The following is a 16,968-nucleotide window of genomic DNA, read 5'->3' as shown; positions in this document are numbered from 1 at the left end:
TATTACTACTACTACTACTAATAATAATAATAATCATAATAGTCATAATGACAATAATACTTTTACACATAAAATAGTAATTATAATAATTATTATAATGATAATGATAGTAATAATGATGCAGCAGCTAATAATAATGATAATAATGATCATAATGACAATTATATTTTTACTACTACTACTACTACTACTACTACTATTACTACTACTACTACTACTACTACTACTAATAATAATAATAATAATAATAATAATGACAATGATACTTCTACTACTACTATTACTATAATAATAATGATAATTATGATACTGCAACTACTGCTACTAGTACTACTACTAATAATACTTATAATGATGATAGTAATGACAATAATACTACTACTAATAATAAATAACAATACTTATAATGCTAATGATAATAATAGTAAAGACAATGATACTACTACTGGGTCAATGTTCTTTATGCACTGATGGTATCCTCAGTGTGTTTTAAAAGGTATGTTTTCAATATGAAAGAAATAATAAAAATAAAAAAACAAGAAATATCATTATAGGATAAAATGTCTTTATATTGCCCAACTCTACACTAATTTAATTCCATTCTTGTATTATTATTAACAACCCCAATTTCAAAAAGTTACATTTTAAAATGTACTTAAATGCAAATAAAATGAATGCAGTCGTTTGCAAATCCCATAAATCCATAATTCATTTACAATAGAACACAGAACATATATCAGATGTTTAAAGTGAGTCTTTTTACCGTTTTATTAAGAAACATACATACATTAGGAATATTTTAATTTAGTTGAAAAAGTAAGTAGTACTAATAAAAAAAAAACAGTAAGAGCAATGTACAAGTTACTCACATGACTGAGTATATAACAATCACTTAATGCAGGAAGAGTCTCTCAAAAGCAAAGATTGGAAGAGGGTCACCAACCTGCGAAAAATGCATCAAAAAATTGTGGAACAATTCCAGAAAAATGTTCTTCAATATAAAATAGCAAAGACTTTTACTCTCCCACCATATAAAATACCCAATTTCATCAAAGAGTCAGAGAATCTGGAGAAATCCCTGTGTATATGGGACAAAGCCTATGGTCAATATTGGATGCTGGTGATCTTTGGGGCCTCAGGCTGCACTACATAAAAATAGGCTGTACTGGTTCTGTACTGGAAATCACTGCATAGGATTGGCTTGGGGCTTATAAATATTTCCAGAAACGACTGTCTGTTTAACAGTGTAGTGCTGTTTTAAATATATAGTGCAATAATGCATAAACAACTGAAATATATCCATAGTTATAGTCCATAGTTTTTTTTCAATAAGCATAATTTTAACAATATGTATTTAATACAATTCTGATCCCTAGCAGCTGCTGTCCATGTAAGGTGTGTGTGTGTGCGCACAGATACATACACCCACAAACTCCACATACCTGAGTGTTTTCATGGCTGACTGTTCACAGATGGAGCAGAGCTTGAGCAATTCAAAAGAACAAAGGCGGACAGATTTCATAATATTGACACAGATGTTGCATGTATAACTGAATCTGCCTCAGACTTTGGTGTAAAGTGGAGTTGTTTGTATCTGCTAGGCCAATCTCAATCCGTAGCCTACCTTACTATTCAGAGGGAGCGTAGAGGAGCTAGTGCTGGGAGCCCTGAGGAGAACTTGTTTTGATGTTCACTAGATCTGTTTTTAGGGGCTCCACAACATTTGCACATCTGCTGAGGGCACTTTCAGGGTCATGGGACCCCGGCCACTGGAACGCTCCTGATAAATCTGGTCCACTTCCAATTACCTATTAGATGCTTATCAGAGTCTGTAAATCTCAGTATTGTTTAGGTCTGGCTCCACACCCCCACATCTCCTGTGGCCACTCAAGCTTACACAAACATACTTAAGGAAAATCATAGCTTGTACTACATGACGTAGCATCCGCTCTCTCTGCATCTATTGTGCATACGTGTATTTTGGATTGTGTGTGAGTTGGTAACACACAATACAGTGCTTTACTGTATGAGGACTATTAACAACTACAGCTATAAAACCTCTGTCTGACCTGCAAAGAGATTAGCACTATTCAGATTTATTGTGTGCGCATTATCACATGTATTGTATACTGCACTGTTACCTTTCCTTTCCAAGCATGTGTCACTCACAAGATAACACCTCACAAATTATACAGGTGTAGGTGATCCCTGAGATAACATGCAACATGCTATCCCATGACTTTTGATCAGTGTTCAAATACAGCATTAGTCACACACCTCTTCTCATTCATCATTTGTTCTTTCTTTTTTTTATGATTTTTACATTGTGTATTTAATATTGAAGACTATATTAAAGCTATACAGGAACACATGCATAATTATTCTGTAAAAAAAAAAAGTTCTGTTAAACAAACCAGAATTTTTATACTTTAGATTCTTCTAAGTATCACATTTATCTTTGAGGACAGATCTGCACACTCTTGATATTTTAATCTCAGTGTCTTTATGAGGGAGAGTCATATTATAATTTTCTGAGATACTGATTTTTGGGTTTTTATTGTCTCTAAGCCATAATCATAATCGACAATAAAATAAATAAACACTTAAAATAAATTACTCTGTGTGCAATACATCTATCTATATTACTGAAATAAAGTACCTTTTCAATTGTATTCTAATTTGAGATGCACTGGTACAAGGTAATGGGCTTTAAAACGACAATCAGTCCAGTCAGTGCAGATAAATAGCATGATAGCTAACCTCTCACACTCGCACAGTTTAGTACGAAGAAGAGAGAGAGAGACTATCCAACAGTCAAGGTTCAGTCTCCACTTAGTCCATGTAATTTACCTTGAACTCTCTGTGCAATGCAATTCACATAGTAATTACAATATGCTTGCAGATTCTAATACACATTATTCAGTTCCCGTTCAGTATAATCGAAAATAGTTTAAACACTTGTAGGCATTTTTTAAATGTATTATTATGTGCAGAAAGAATATATGAACTCTTTAGTAACAGTTTAAGATGCAATCCACACATAATATTTAAATTCACAATTCTAATGCTGGGGCCTATAAAGCTCAGAATTGTGATATTTGCACACATTCAATAAACATACATTTTGGAGAAAAGAAAAATGCATTTAAAAAAATATATATTTTATTTAAAATGTTCTTCTATCTTTTTCCCATCCATTCAAGTGCTACTCAGCTGTATATCACCCATCACAAGTGATGCCACAACACAAGGAGGTTAAAGACTAGCACATGCCTCCTCCGACACATGTGAAGTCAGACTTTGCCTCTTTTTCGAACTGCTGCTGATGCTGCATTGCTGAGTAACATCACAGCGCACTCCGAAAACGCAGCGACTCAGTTTTGATACATCAGCTCACAGATGCCTTGTGCTGATCGACATCACTCTAGAAGCGATTAAGAGAGAGAGCACCATCCACCCACCCAAAAAGAGAGCCTAGCCAATTGTGCTCTCTCAGGGAGAGAGCTGAAGGCCTCTAATTCTGAGATGATTTTGGGTTGTCTCGCAGCTTGTTTACGGTCTATCCATAAGTGTGCCAGATACAGATTTAACTTCACCAGGGCATGTGAGCGTCATTCCACAAGTATCAGTTGTATCTCTTCGGGTCTTTTTTGTTCATTTTGATGGCAAGCTGCATGACCAGGATTCAAACCAAAAAGGATGCCAAATAATAAATTAGAGGTTAAACATCTAAAGAGAGGAAAATGCATGGCTTCTACTACAGAATAACAATGCAAAATAAACAAACTGATACTTGTGAAATGATGCTTACAGCCACTGACGAAGATAAATCTGTATCTGGCACATTTATGGATAGACCTTAAACAGGCTGTGAGACAACCCAAAATCATAAATTAAAGGCCTTCAGCAAAGAAGACAAATTCCAACAAAATGGAAGAAAATATATTTAGCCTCTACAAAAAGTATTTGCAAGCTGTGTAAAGTCCTGAACCTGTCCTAAACCTGTACTTTATTAAAGACAGAATAAATGTACCCTAAGTTTTTGCAGGAAATAATGTGCCTTTTGGTGACAGGAGCTCAAAATTTTACATGCAACCCATATACTCAGCACTTTTTAAAGCCGCGAAAAAAGCTGTTTCAGGTGAGAACATTGAGATATAAAGAATAAAGATAGATGAAAACGAGTCTCTCTTTACACACAGCAGCAATAAACAAGACAGAGTCATCATAGCCATACTATGTAGTATCCTGCCAAACCAACAGTGAATTTGTCATGCATCTGCATTGACTATCCAATGAACCAACAGTGATGGTTCTATATGACTGCAAGTATCGTTCAACCCATAGACAATCAGGTCAGTAAACCTTTATAGAATTACATAATTTTTTTATATAATTCTCAATGGATATGAAATGAAGAATGATATGGTTAAATTGTAGACTTTCAGTATTAATTTAATATGTTTATCAAAAATATTGCATTAACCATTTAGGAATTAAAGTCAGAGTTTACCTCGTCCTTCACTTGGACAGACTCACACGTAACTGTAATTACTAGTAAATGGCTCATAATCTGTTTCATTATCAGGAGAGGACCATTATCTCATTATTTCCTGACAAATGAAGGTCATGAAAAGTCTGGGGTTGATTTCCAGGGCTGAATTTTAATCTGTATCTGCTCATGTGAACTCTCAGTACGTGATCCAAAGAGTTGGTGATACCAAATCAACTGAGTCACCTTAAAGACGTGGGGAGAGAAAGATAGCAGGGATTTTAGAAATGGCCAAATCAACAAAGTGCACTGATGAGCTCAGCAGTCAGTCAGTCAGTCGCCTGAAAAACACAATTGAGCATCATTTTTACTGACTGAGGACAAAATTGAAATCCTGAAATCCAAGATTAGCAGACAAGCAGAAACTGAAGGCAGTAAAGATCTGCCTAAGAATATCAATGGAACAAACTCAGCATTTGGTGATATCCATTCCATTGGTTTTTAGGCTAGAGGGAGTTGCTAACTGCGAATAATTGGCATCTGATTGACATTTTAGTTTCTAGTTAAGGATGATTCTATTTAGAAACAGTTAAACCCATAGAAAAAGTTCTCTCTTCACAGTTCCAAACACACTTTGATTAATAAAAAAAAAAACAATCCAGGTATATTTTTTACACAGTCAATTTTTGGTGCTCCTGAAATTCTGCTCTTTTTTATTTTAAGTTTCTGTCTACAAACAAACAAAGTTGATATGCTTCCTCTCAGCTCTACATCTTACTAGTTTGTAGGCCCTCATATTTCACAGTGCTGTGGTTTGCTGATAGACATCCCATTATACCACTAAAATAAAGCCAGAATAGTAAAAAGTGAAAAGTCAGACTGTGGTTTCAACAAAAAAAGCCCAGAGTAGGAAAACATTACCAGGATTTACAGACTCCTCGCAAACAGAGGGATTCTGAGCTGGAATCAAATGGAATAACTACCAGTGTTCATAGACAGAGTGTTACTGCAGAGCACTCGGCTGGTTCTAGGTCCAGCCTGAACCTATAATTTAGCAGGGCTATTTTAGAAACCCCACGTTGGCCCATGGTCACTTGGGTCTATACCATCTCATTCGACCAAGAAATGTTTCCAGGATTCAGCACTCGGCCACCGGGCAGCCCATTCCTCAGGCTCGTCTGGCCGGAACCCTGTTTCGGCCGCCGCACTGATTGCAGTTGACACGTGAGACTATTGAAATCGGAAACCGAGAAACCAGAAGGAACATTTTTGGCATATTGTGGTTCAGTGTATTTGCATGCGCTGTAATGCAATGAGTGGAATGATGATGTTGTCTATGGAAATGAGCTCCTCTGCTCCATACAGTAGATAGAAGGAAAAAATGCTCAAATAATTGTTTGGGGTCTCAAAATGGACTAAGGGAATTGGATTCTGTTTTAAAAACTGCATTTTCTGAGAGTATGATAAGCTATAACAACACCTTCAGACATCCCGCCTCAAAAACTCATTTCAGGGCAGTAGCACCAAGCCACACGACAAAAACAGACCAATCGATTGTTCTCTGATTCTTCGATGTCACACTCTCGATACATTTGTCAAACACTCGCTCTGTCTCACTCGATTGCTCTAAAAAAGTGCATGAGTGAATTCAATATACAGTTTCTCATTTTGTTTTGTCGGGTTGTGGATGTTTGGGGAGATCCCGGGAATATGCAGTAGAATTCAGTTAATCATGGGAGAAGTGGGATGTCCATGAAGTACATGTACTTCCCTTCAACTGTAGTAAATGTGTATGCCACAGTATGCTAAAGGCAGAGTCATACAAAGTGTATGCTGTATTAGGGTCATACCTAATATAATAGAAAAAAAAACACTGATTTCTGAAAAAAGTGGACTGAGAAATACATGTTCATTCCACTATTTGTAACAGATCATTTCCATTTCAGGTGTCCCAATACTTTTGGCCCATATAGAGTAGTTTTGTTTTGTTAGTACTGGAGTAATTGTTTTTAAATTACTTTTTACTTCTACTACTTGCATTTTCACACAGTTATTCTTACTTTTTAAAGTTACTCCTATTTCATTTTGAGCTTGTTTGCATTCTGGCTTCTCATCATTCAATAAAACCCCTATGCAGATAAATCTCTCCATCCAGATAGAGTGAATCTGATTGCGATTGAATAAAGAGAAGTATAAAAATATACCATTCCGACACCCAGTTGGTTTATACACGGTTTATCCATCACACCTGCACACGTCACGCCCCCCACACTCTAACAAGAACATAGCAGATGTATGTAGCCTAGTATAAAGATGATCCATGGAGAGACTCAAGAAAACTCAAGACAAACGTCCAACTAAGCTTCAACTTTAATATATTTACATTGTACTACAATACATTAATTTACAATGCGGCTGAAACACTATGTAGTCTAGTGCATCACAAATGTATCAACATTTAACATTTTGATATAACATTATAGTCATTATGGCTTTTTTGTTCTATGTGAGGTACGGCCTAAACTTTTGTTCTTAATGGCATCTTTTCACATTACATTACTTTTACTTTGATTTTATAAGGAGTTTTGAAACCAGTACTTTTACACTGTTACTTGAGTGAAAACTAAGCTTGAGTTGATACTTCATATATATACAAAGCTCCTCCGAACCTTCAAAACAGTGGAAATTTTGTATGTGGTCTTTTAAGATGTTAAAGTACCCTATACTATTGATCTTATTAAAAAAGGAAAATCTGAATCACATACTTACCAAAATTAGTCCAATCACACTTGGTGGGCACTCAAAGTTTTTTGATGTCGTAAATTAAAACCACACTTTAAGGGTTTTATTCGTTTTACGGGACTTGCGAAAGCTCTCAGTTGTAAATGAGGAAATAAAGAAAGCGTCTGATGTCGGATCACAAGCAGACGCACTGCTCAAAGCTGTCACTGCTCTCTTATTTCCGGCCACAGCGTCTAATCTATTCCGTTTTTCCTACGGAAAGAAACCGAGATGAAGAAGAGAAAGAGTCTGGTTTATGCCACAGTAGATTCTTTGTTTAACCAAATTGAAAAATCTTTGAGCAAACATATCTAAATTAAGCTGCGCAGCATAAATTGAGTGGATTCTGGACAAAGTTCAATTTAATTAGCCCTCAGACTAATGAATAAATGCTTCCTCTCAGTACCGTCGAAATATGAAAGGAGTCCGGAAAACCCAAATAAAGTCACCCACTCCAGCACACACACACGCTCACAGTAAACACAGGCCGGTAAACACACAGAGCGGATATTTGCAGTGCCACGGTGGTTTTGCCTGCTCACACACCGCATTATATGGCGAGCAAATACCCCTAACTCGACGGGCGGACCTCCCATGATCCTCCACTCCTTTACTCCTCCACCTCGGCCCAGCAAATCCTTAAGTGCCTGGGTCTGCCTGAGCTTGCAACTATGCTAACTCAGAACAGATGTGTGTGTGGGGTGGAGAAGAGACCTTGCACTACAGCCTCATTTGAATGTCGAGGAGTGGGTGCGGCGGGGGGTTTAGGGCATTAGAGACTGAGGGTGGAGTTGTGTATAAAACTCTGCCCCAGCTGGGGCATCTGGATATGGTAAGGCAGGAAGGCGCGCAGGAGGGCTGTGTTCAGCACATGAGGATCATGTAGCGTCAACTCACCTCTGAACTGCCTGTGGAACAGCTGCCTACCGTTGATCCTCCGATTCACGCTGATCCACTTTGATGTGAAACAAGCCCACAGCCTCATACGGCAAGCTGCTGCAGCAAAGCCCGCTCTAATGAAAGGCTTCGGCGAGGCGGCTTATCTGGGTTGACTTCAGATTCGCAGCGCAGCAGCAACATCCAAGAAGCACTAAAGGAGTCAAAACATGAATAAAACTGACAACAGGCATCAGCAAAAAAAGTGTTACTTTATATGTATTTATTGGTGAGATACTAAAAGTAAACAGGGAGTTTTATTGAATAAAACTATGAATCAGAGAAAAAGTTGGGACAGTAAAAAACAAGGCAAAAAAATACACTTTTATACACTTTTACTGTATACATCATTCCACTACAGATATGGAAGTTTCTGCATTAATTCTGTATCAGAGAAGAGTACCAACAGAGCCCCATACCATTACACACCCGGGCTTTATACCTGCTGCTGATAACAGTCTGGATGGTCCTTTTGATTTGTGGTCCGAAGCTCATGGCATCCTTTTCTTCCAAAATGTTCTGGAATACTGATTCATCCAGCTATAGTGAAAATTACCAATGCATGATGGTCCATCTCAGAGTGCAAAATAGTTGATGTTGCTTCTAGACATGGTTAACGTAAGGCTTCAAAGATTTTGCACAGTAAAGTAAAAGCATTTTTGTGAAAGAAACTCTGTATTATAGTGATTGACAAACATTATTCAAAGTAATCCCTTACCCATGTGGTTTTAGAGATATTGAAAAATGTTAAATTGTTAAGTAAGATCTTGATGCAGTCAGTGCTTACTGAAGGATCACAGAGATCACAAGTGTTCAGCTTAGACTTGTGCCCTTACCTTTACGCGCTAAAAGTCCTCCAGATTCGCTAAATAGTTTATTAATACTATGCACTGCAAACATTGGTACCATATTTACCAATATATTTAAACCTAAAATGTATATTGTTTCTCTGTATTGTACTCTAACTTTGTTAAGTTGGAATTTGATGTAATGGAATATATTAAGATATGAACATGAAACTATTAATGAATGCAGGTTCTCAAACTAGGGGCCACAGAAAAATATGAGAGGATGTATCTCTTTTATATAAGATCTTTAGTCATATCCATGTATCATTGTATTGTTTTTTTACATCTAAAAAAGTGGTGGCTGAATTAATGCCATAGGAATTTTGCTAAACCTGCAGTTTTGGATTGTTTTCCCTGGGTGGAGTTGGAGGTAATTTTTGCTTTCCAGTAAAATATGATACTTCACAAAATGATAGATGGAACTAAAATTAAAATGTTAGCCTTTAGTGTCTTGTTTTGTTAGATTTTTGGGCGAAATATAGGCAATTATAGCTAAAACATTAATGGCTAATAGGTTGGGAAAAACAGGATAAGAAAATATACTTATTCTAACAAATTAGGATTTAAGCCAGATTTTTAGACAATCTACAGTATATCACTGATTTCTTTTGGTGGTAGTAAAAGTGATCCGTTGAGTAAAACAAGGGTTTATACTATCCACTATCCACTATCATGCTTAACTGAGAAATGTATTGCACTATTAGCAAACCTAATCAGCACCTCAATCAGGACCGTATTCGTCTGTTCAGAAATGTCAGGAGGGTGAGTTTTTATGGAGCCCAGTCTCTCTGTAAGTCATTTATAAGAGCCTCATAAAAAGCTCTTTCAGTTTGTACACAATCGACAGATTCAGAAACAGCCAAACAAGAAAACATAATCAAACAGTAGTGAAAGGCCTCTGGATCAGAAACAGCCATCCAGTGCCAAACGCTGCTGCTAAACACTTCCTGTTTTCTCATTTAAACAGCATGCAGCATCTGACCTCTCGCTGGCTGGATGAGCAGAATCAACAGCATGCCTGCATCCAGACAGGCCAGTGCAGACCCTTCCTCTGCCAACTGTGACGTCACAGCACTTCAGAGAGAGCCCAGAACGGAGATTCCCCTCATTATCATCAGACAGAGACAGCAAGAGAGAGACACTAATGCAGGTGCAACTTCAAGAAATTCAATACCAATAATGATCTCTTCATCTATAGTGGCATTGGACGAGGGGTGGGATATCTTAGGCAGAGAGTGAACATTTAGTTTTCGAAGGCAATTAGAGACTCTAGGACAGAGCATCTCCAAAACATCAGGCAAGTCTTATATGCAGTAATATGCAGTAGATTGTTCCTACCAAAAGTGGTTCAAGAAAGGAACCACCTAGGAACCAGCAACGGGGTCATGGTACCAAAATGGCACATTTCATTGATGTGATCCATTAAGGTCCCATTTTGAAGCTTACAGAAGTAGTTCTAACATTTTGGTGCCAGATATCACAGGACACCTTTAAAGTGGTTTTAATGTCCAGATCTGTTGTGATGGAAAAACCTATACAAATATCTTCTACCAGATGTCTGTAAAGCTGATTTGCAACTTGCAATTTAATTGTAAAAAAAAAAAAAAAAAAAAATCCTATAAAAATATATTTGATTACATTTTTTACACATAAGCTGTGGTGGCTGTAGTGAGGATTCTGTTGTGTCCTAACACTACATTGGTCCACCTCTGTAATAGAAATAACCTTGTAAGTCATTTAAAAGTATAAAGGTGTGCCATAATGTAAATGCCATAAATGTAATAAATGTATATAGAAAGGTCATCACAATCCTGTGGTAACTCAAGACTAAACCCTGTAGCACCAGGAACATTTGCAATAATCCTCAGCAACACAGAATAATGGTAACTTGCTCTTACAGCCTACAACACTGCGACCTAGCAGTTACTATATAAAATACCAATGCACGTCCAAACAGAAGGAAGCTTCTGCCAACAGAAAACATACTAATGGTATGTAAGAGAAAGGACAAAAATATAAGCAAATATATGGTTACAGAAGCCAATAGGATTGAATGAATGAATGAATGAATGAATGAATGAATGAAGTTCAACTTATATAATGCCTTTATATATTACATACAACCATTCATACTCAGCGGGGGGAACAAAGCATGAATAAGCAGGTGTCCTAATACTTTTGATCATTCTTCTCCAGTTCTACCATTCCTTAGACCCATATATCACACATACACACACAGGGACTCAAGGGACTTTGGGGGGAACCAAAGTCCCTGGAGGAAACCAATGCAGACACACGGGGAGAACATGGAAACTCCGATCAGATAGGGACTTGAACCCAAGACCCCAGTGCTGGAGGGCAAACGTGTTAACCACGGTGGCACAGCCACTGTGCCGCCTTTAGAAAGATGTACGTTTTATAAACCAACACTGATAAAGGGCTTCAGCACATTTGTTTTATACTAAAAGTTGGTGGAAAATCCGTTTTTATGTTTTCATCTCATTTGAACTCTCTGAACTCATTTTATTGAGTTATACTGGCCAGTGAGTATCACTCATCATGATACTAGTTCATCTGAATAAAACATGAAATCACTTTTTTTTTAGAGTGAGCAAACTACAGCTTTATTCTTAACACTAGATTATGCAAATGGGATAGGACATGCAACTGCACAAACAAGGCCTTCAGGCAAGACTTACAGTATGGAAAATCCTGACCGCAAGCCCTGCAGATTCAGTTCACTCAACTGAAGCTTATGAGGCTGTTTTAGACTGTTGTGTGTTTTGATGTTTGAGTGCAGGAGTCTGAGATATTTACAATGTACTCTGTGCTCCAACTATCACTGCACTGTAAAACACACACACACACACACAAACCACAGCCCTTTTTCAGTAGCTCGTTAAATAGGACACACACACACATATGCTCGACAGAATGTAAAATACAAACATCAGCCACTCCAACACAGATGGGCACACTGCCTGAAATAATAAAAGAATGTGAGCAAATGTATACATGATATATGGGTCTAAGGAATGGTAGAACTGGAGAAGAATGATCAAAAGTATTAGGACACCTGCTTACACATGCTTTCTTCAAAATCAGGCAATTAAAAAAAGAACATACCCTGCTAACTTTAGAAACATTTCTGTGAGGATTTGATTGCATTCAGCAATAGCAGCAGTGAGGACAGGATATTACCTTATCCCCAATGCATTAATTTATTCCTAAAGTATTATGGAGCACTATCATTGCAGAGAACACAATTCAACTGCCCTTCAGCTCAATACTGAAGGCTTTATATCCCTTTAGCTCACATTTGGCATTAGACATTATACCAATGTCATGTTGATCTGTCCTAGGGAGTCCTAATCTGTTGGCAATACTTCTTTATGTGGGCTACACATCTGTTTTTTCCTCAATAGGTGCAATTAAAAAAAAAGTTGCTGAATTTTAAAAGAGTGTCCACAAAAAATTGGGCATATAGTGTCTATTCCCTAACCCCCAACTTCCACTTCCCGACCCTCACACAGAAACACGTCAGGACATGTCCCCATTCTACTATACCAATAGTAACAGTTTTTACTCTTTCATTGATTTGAAAACATAATTTTACACCATATCAAACTTTGATGATGAATAGAAAAATGGTTACTTTACTCTAATTAGGTTATAAGAAAGCTACATAATTTAAATACCTGTCATATCTCCAAAATATTTATGTTTTGTGAATAACTTACATTATAAATATGTAATAACTGATTTGTAGTCATTATATTGTCTATAAAATGGCTGTTTTTGTCTACACGTAGCACTACTACTAGAACTACTACTAATAATAATAGTAATAGATTTGTAGTGAAAAATGTAAAAGGCATTTGTGATCTTTACGTGTACCTTAAACATGGACATTTTTTGTTCGCCCACAAACACAGAGAGAGAGACTGTGAGAGAGAGAGAGAGAGAGAGAGAGAGAGAGAGGGAGAGAGAAAGAGAGAGAGAGAGACCGTGTTGAGAGAGACAGGAGTGTGTCATATTACACAAAAGCTTTGGTGAGAACTAGAACCCGCAGTACGAATGACGTTACACTCATTGAGCTTCAGTACCAGGCACTACTACCTCCTGCACTCTCTCTGTAGTTCTTCACTCATTCTGTGATAGTGAGATATATATATATATATATATATATATATATATATATATATATATAGAGAGAGAGAGAGAGAGAGAGAGAGAGACAAAAGAGAAAAAAAGAAAGAGGAAATGAAGCAAGCAGTATAAGGGAAAGAAGAATAGAACAGAAGTAAGCAAAGTCAGAAAGAAATAGAGGGAAAAAACTCCATAAAAGTGTTAATGAAGGAGCTAGAAGGAAGCATGAAAAGAAAGAGGCAAAGGAGGAAAAAAAAACGTAAGAAGACTAAGTAAGGATCTGAGTACAGGAAGTATGGAAGCAAAGAAAAATAAAAGAAATTAAATAGAAAGGCAAAGAAGAAAGAAGGAATGCAGGAAGGAGCATAAGGAAAAGAAGAAAAGAAAGGAAGTAAGCAAAATAAGAAAGAGGCAGAGGAAAAATAAATGTAAGTCAGAAAGTAATAAAGGAATGGAGGGAAAAGGAATGAAGGAGGAAATGAAGAAAAGAAAGAGTTAATGAAGGAAGGAGAAAGGAAAGTAGGAAGCAGGAAGCATAAAAAGAAAAATTGCAAAGTAAGAAAAAAAATTAAAAAAGTAGGAATATTAAGGCAGGAATGTTGTAATAAAAGAAGAAAATAAGTGTAGGAAATATATAAGCAATAAAAGAAAGGTAAAGGAAGAAGAAATGTAAGTCAAAAAAGAGAATAAAGGAATGGAGGGCAAGTAATGAAGGTGGGAAGGAAGAAATGAAAGAGGGAATGAAGGAAGAAGCATAAGGGAAATAAGAAAAGAAAGGAAGTAAGCAATAAAAGAAAGAGGCAAAGGAAGAAGAAATGTAAGTAGAAAATGAGAGAAGGAAGTAAAGTAAATGAGAGAAGGGAGGAAACAAAGGAAGAGAGGAAGTAACTAAAGAATGAGGAAGGATTAGGTAGGAGAAGTAGAATAAAAAAGAAGCAAGAAATGAAGGAGGCATAAAAGAAGGAAGTATGAACGAAAGGAGAAAAGGGCGGATATGGTGAAGGAAGAAAAAAAAGGACGGGAATATGAATCAGTAAATATGGTGGAGATGAATGTACCAGCTGGCTTCATACTGTACACACGTATCAGTGAGACATCATTCAGCTTCCAGTCTCATTCCAGTCTTTCATCTCTCCTTTAAAACTACTGTTTTCAGTTCTCAATGACTGTTTGAGTAATCAGTGTAATCTCTCTGCCCACACCCACACTCACACCCAAACACTAACTTCACTCAGATTCTGCTGTGAAGTGTGTGTGTGTTTGTGAAGTGTGTGAAGTGGAGGCTTTTGTGTGTGGTTCTAAAAGCTTTTTTTCAGAACCTTTTATCAGTAATGTTTTATAAATATAAATTGAGAGAGATTTTGTTTAAATAACTGCAGGATACTTTATAATTGATTTATATCTTTATCTTATCTTATATATAAGAGTTTACATAAGAGACCACTGCCAACAATTTGGCATAAGCACATTCATAAATACTGTACAAGAGAGGCTATTACAGATATCAGATCTCTGAGGAGCAGAAGAAGTTCAGGCTGTAAATCGATAAAGTTCTGATTAAAATAATGAGAATGTAGGAAGTAAGCCGACATAGAAAGAATGAACAGGAATGTACTGAAGTCATCTGCTGATATAATTCCATTACTCATTATAATTATAACTAAAGAACAAAGAAACAAAAGCAGTTAAGAAAATATATCAAACCCTTTCTGTCTATAAAATACTCTATGTAGGCCAATGTGGTGCCATGGAAAAATATTTACCCCTTATTGACTAGAAAACTTCGAAAACATCTCTGATTGCTGGTTGTACTGTAATGACTAGCTCTGCCCTTTTCTCCTCTAATCTGTCTTTCCATCTACAGTGTCTAATTCCACCAGTTAGTTAGTTTTCTCTGTGCTAATATTTACGCATTTTATTTTTACTAAAAATCTGATTTTGAAACTATTCTGCTATATTCTTACACCAAGGAATGAAGTGATTGACAGCGCTGGCTGGTAGAGACCATCAACAGGACCTGGATTGTACCATTTTTTGTTTATTACATGGAGTAGAAGTTACACAAACTACCCTTTTGCTGTTAAATGATTACACTAACTGGAAAAAAAACTGGGTATCCAGTGGAAAATACACTTTGCTTCTGCAGTGTACGCTCAATGAAGGCAGTCTGAGACATGTTGGCCTGAAAAAAGGCAGTGGGTGCACCAACTATGAGACTTATGAGCCTTCTTCACAAACTGTTGTTTTAAAGAACATGTTGTGCATTCACCTCTAATTTTATTATAAAGATTTTAAGATCAGGATACTAGATGATCACCACCCCACCTAATCCCCAGATATGAAAAATCATCTCAAAAGTATTGGATGGTGCACCATCATTTCTGAGAACGCAGTTCCACAGCTCAGTGCTTAAGGGCTTCATAACCTTATAATCCAAAACTTGGCCAATTGGTTCATTTTTATATGGTCCAGAGAGACCTGTTCAATTCTGTTGGCAATACTATCTGTGTTCATGAGTACCTGGGTATATTATTGTTAAAGATAATCTTGGCACAGAAGTTTCTGGGGCTCTTCTGAGAGCCTGAAATTGCATTCTTCCAAAAATGATACCAAATTTCTAAATTAGTGTTTAGATAACTCTAAACATTCCATATGCTAATTTGACCAGAGCACAATATTTATGTTTAATAAAAACCTTCACATATTCATTTTCAGTTGAAAAAAAAAAAAAATTGGGCATCCAGGGGAAAATACACTTTGCTTCTACAGTGTACGCTCAATGAAGGCAGTCTGTGATGTTAGGCCTGGGAAAAGGAAGTGGGTCCACCAAATTAGTACTAATGAGCCTAATTCAAGGATACTGGATGATCACCAGAAAAAAAAAATCAAAAAGCCTTCCATATGTGTTTAGTCGAACAAAACACAACATTTTTGTTTATTTAAAACCCTCACATTTTAATTTGCAGTTGAAATGAACTAAAAGTTTCTGCATTGCTGCGTCAATCCAATCCCAAACTCTTCTTATTTTTGTTCATTTTCAGTTTCAACAATGCCTAAAATCATAAAACGACTGCATTCCTCAGCAATATTGTCATCTAATGGTTACTGCAGAAAAACGTTTTAACTGAGCATTAAAGCCAAATATGAGCTAAAATTAAGCCTTCTATTTAAAACCACCATAATGTGGCCTCCGCAGAGGCAGGAGGGGTTATAGGCATATTGTTTTCAGTGAGTTTGAGAGCGATGGGGTAGAGTGCGCTTTAGTCCAAGTGCAACACAGTGGTCTGTGGCCTAAAGGCTCCTCCAGCCAGGCGAGACAGAGTAAACAAAAGAGAAAGAAAGAGCGAGAATGAAACAGAGCAGGAGACTCCATAGGACATTATAGCCTCTTGGCGTAAGAATAGAACACATTTTTTTAAAAGGCCCACGTTTGTTTAAAAGCGGGAGAACAGAAAGAAAATAGTTTTCGGGGAACTTCACTTTCAGCTTCCAGTTAGAAATAAATCAAGGGCACCATACCATGTGTTTAGATGCGTTTAAGACCACTGCAGTGACCAGAGAACAATTTTAGAACTCGTGAGGCGGCTTTCCACTGCAGGGCACGGATCAGCACAAAACGCTTAAAAAAGCCGGGCGGGGACCGGCCTTCTTAGCAAGATTAGCGGTAACACTTTATTTGGATGGTCCATTGTAGATGCAGACATCCCAAGTTCCAAATGTTGATTTCAGGGAGGTTATCAAACGAAACTTTACTTTTATATT

This window comes from Astyanax mexicanus, chromosome 15 (assembly GCF_023375975.1).
Source record: "Astyanax mexicanus isolate ESR-SI-001 chromosome 15, AstMex3_surface, whole genome shotgun sequence".
Classification (NCBI taxonomy): Eukaryota; Metazoa; Chordata; class Actinopteri; order Characiformes; family Acestrorhamphidae; genus Astyanax; species Astyanax mexicanus.
The sequence above is the reverse complement of the archived record's forward strand: the minus strand, read 5'-3'. Positions refer to the sequence as shown.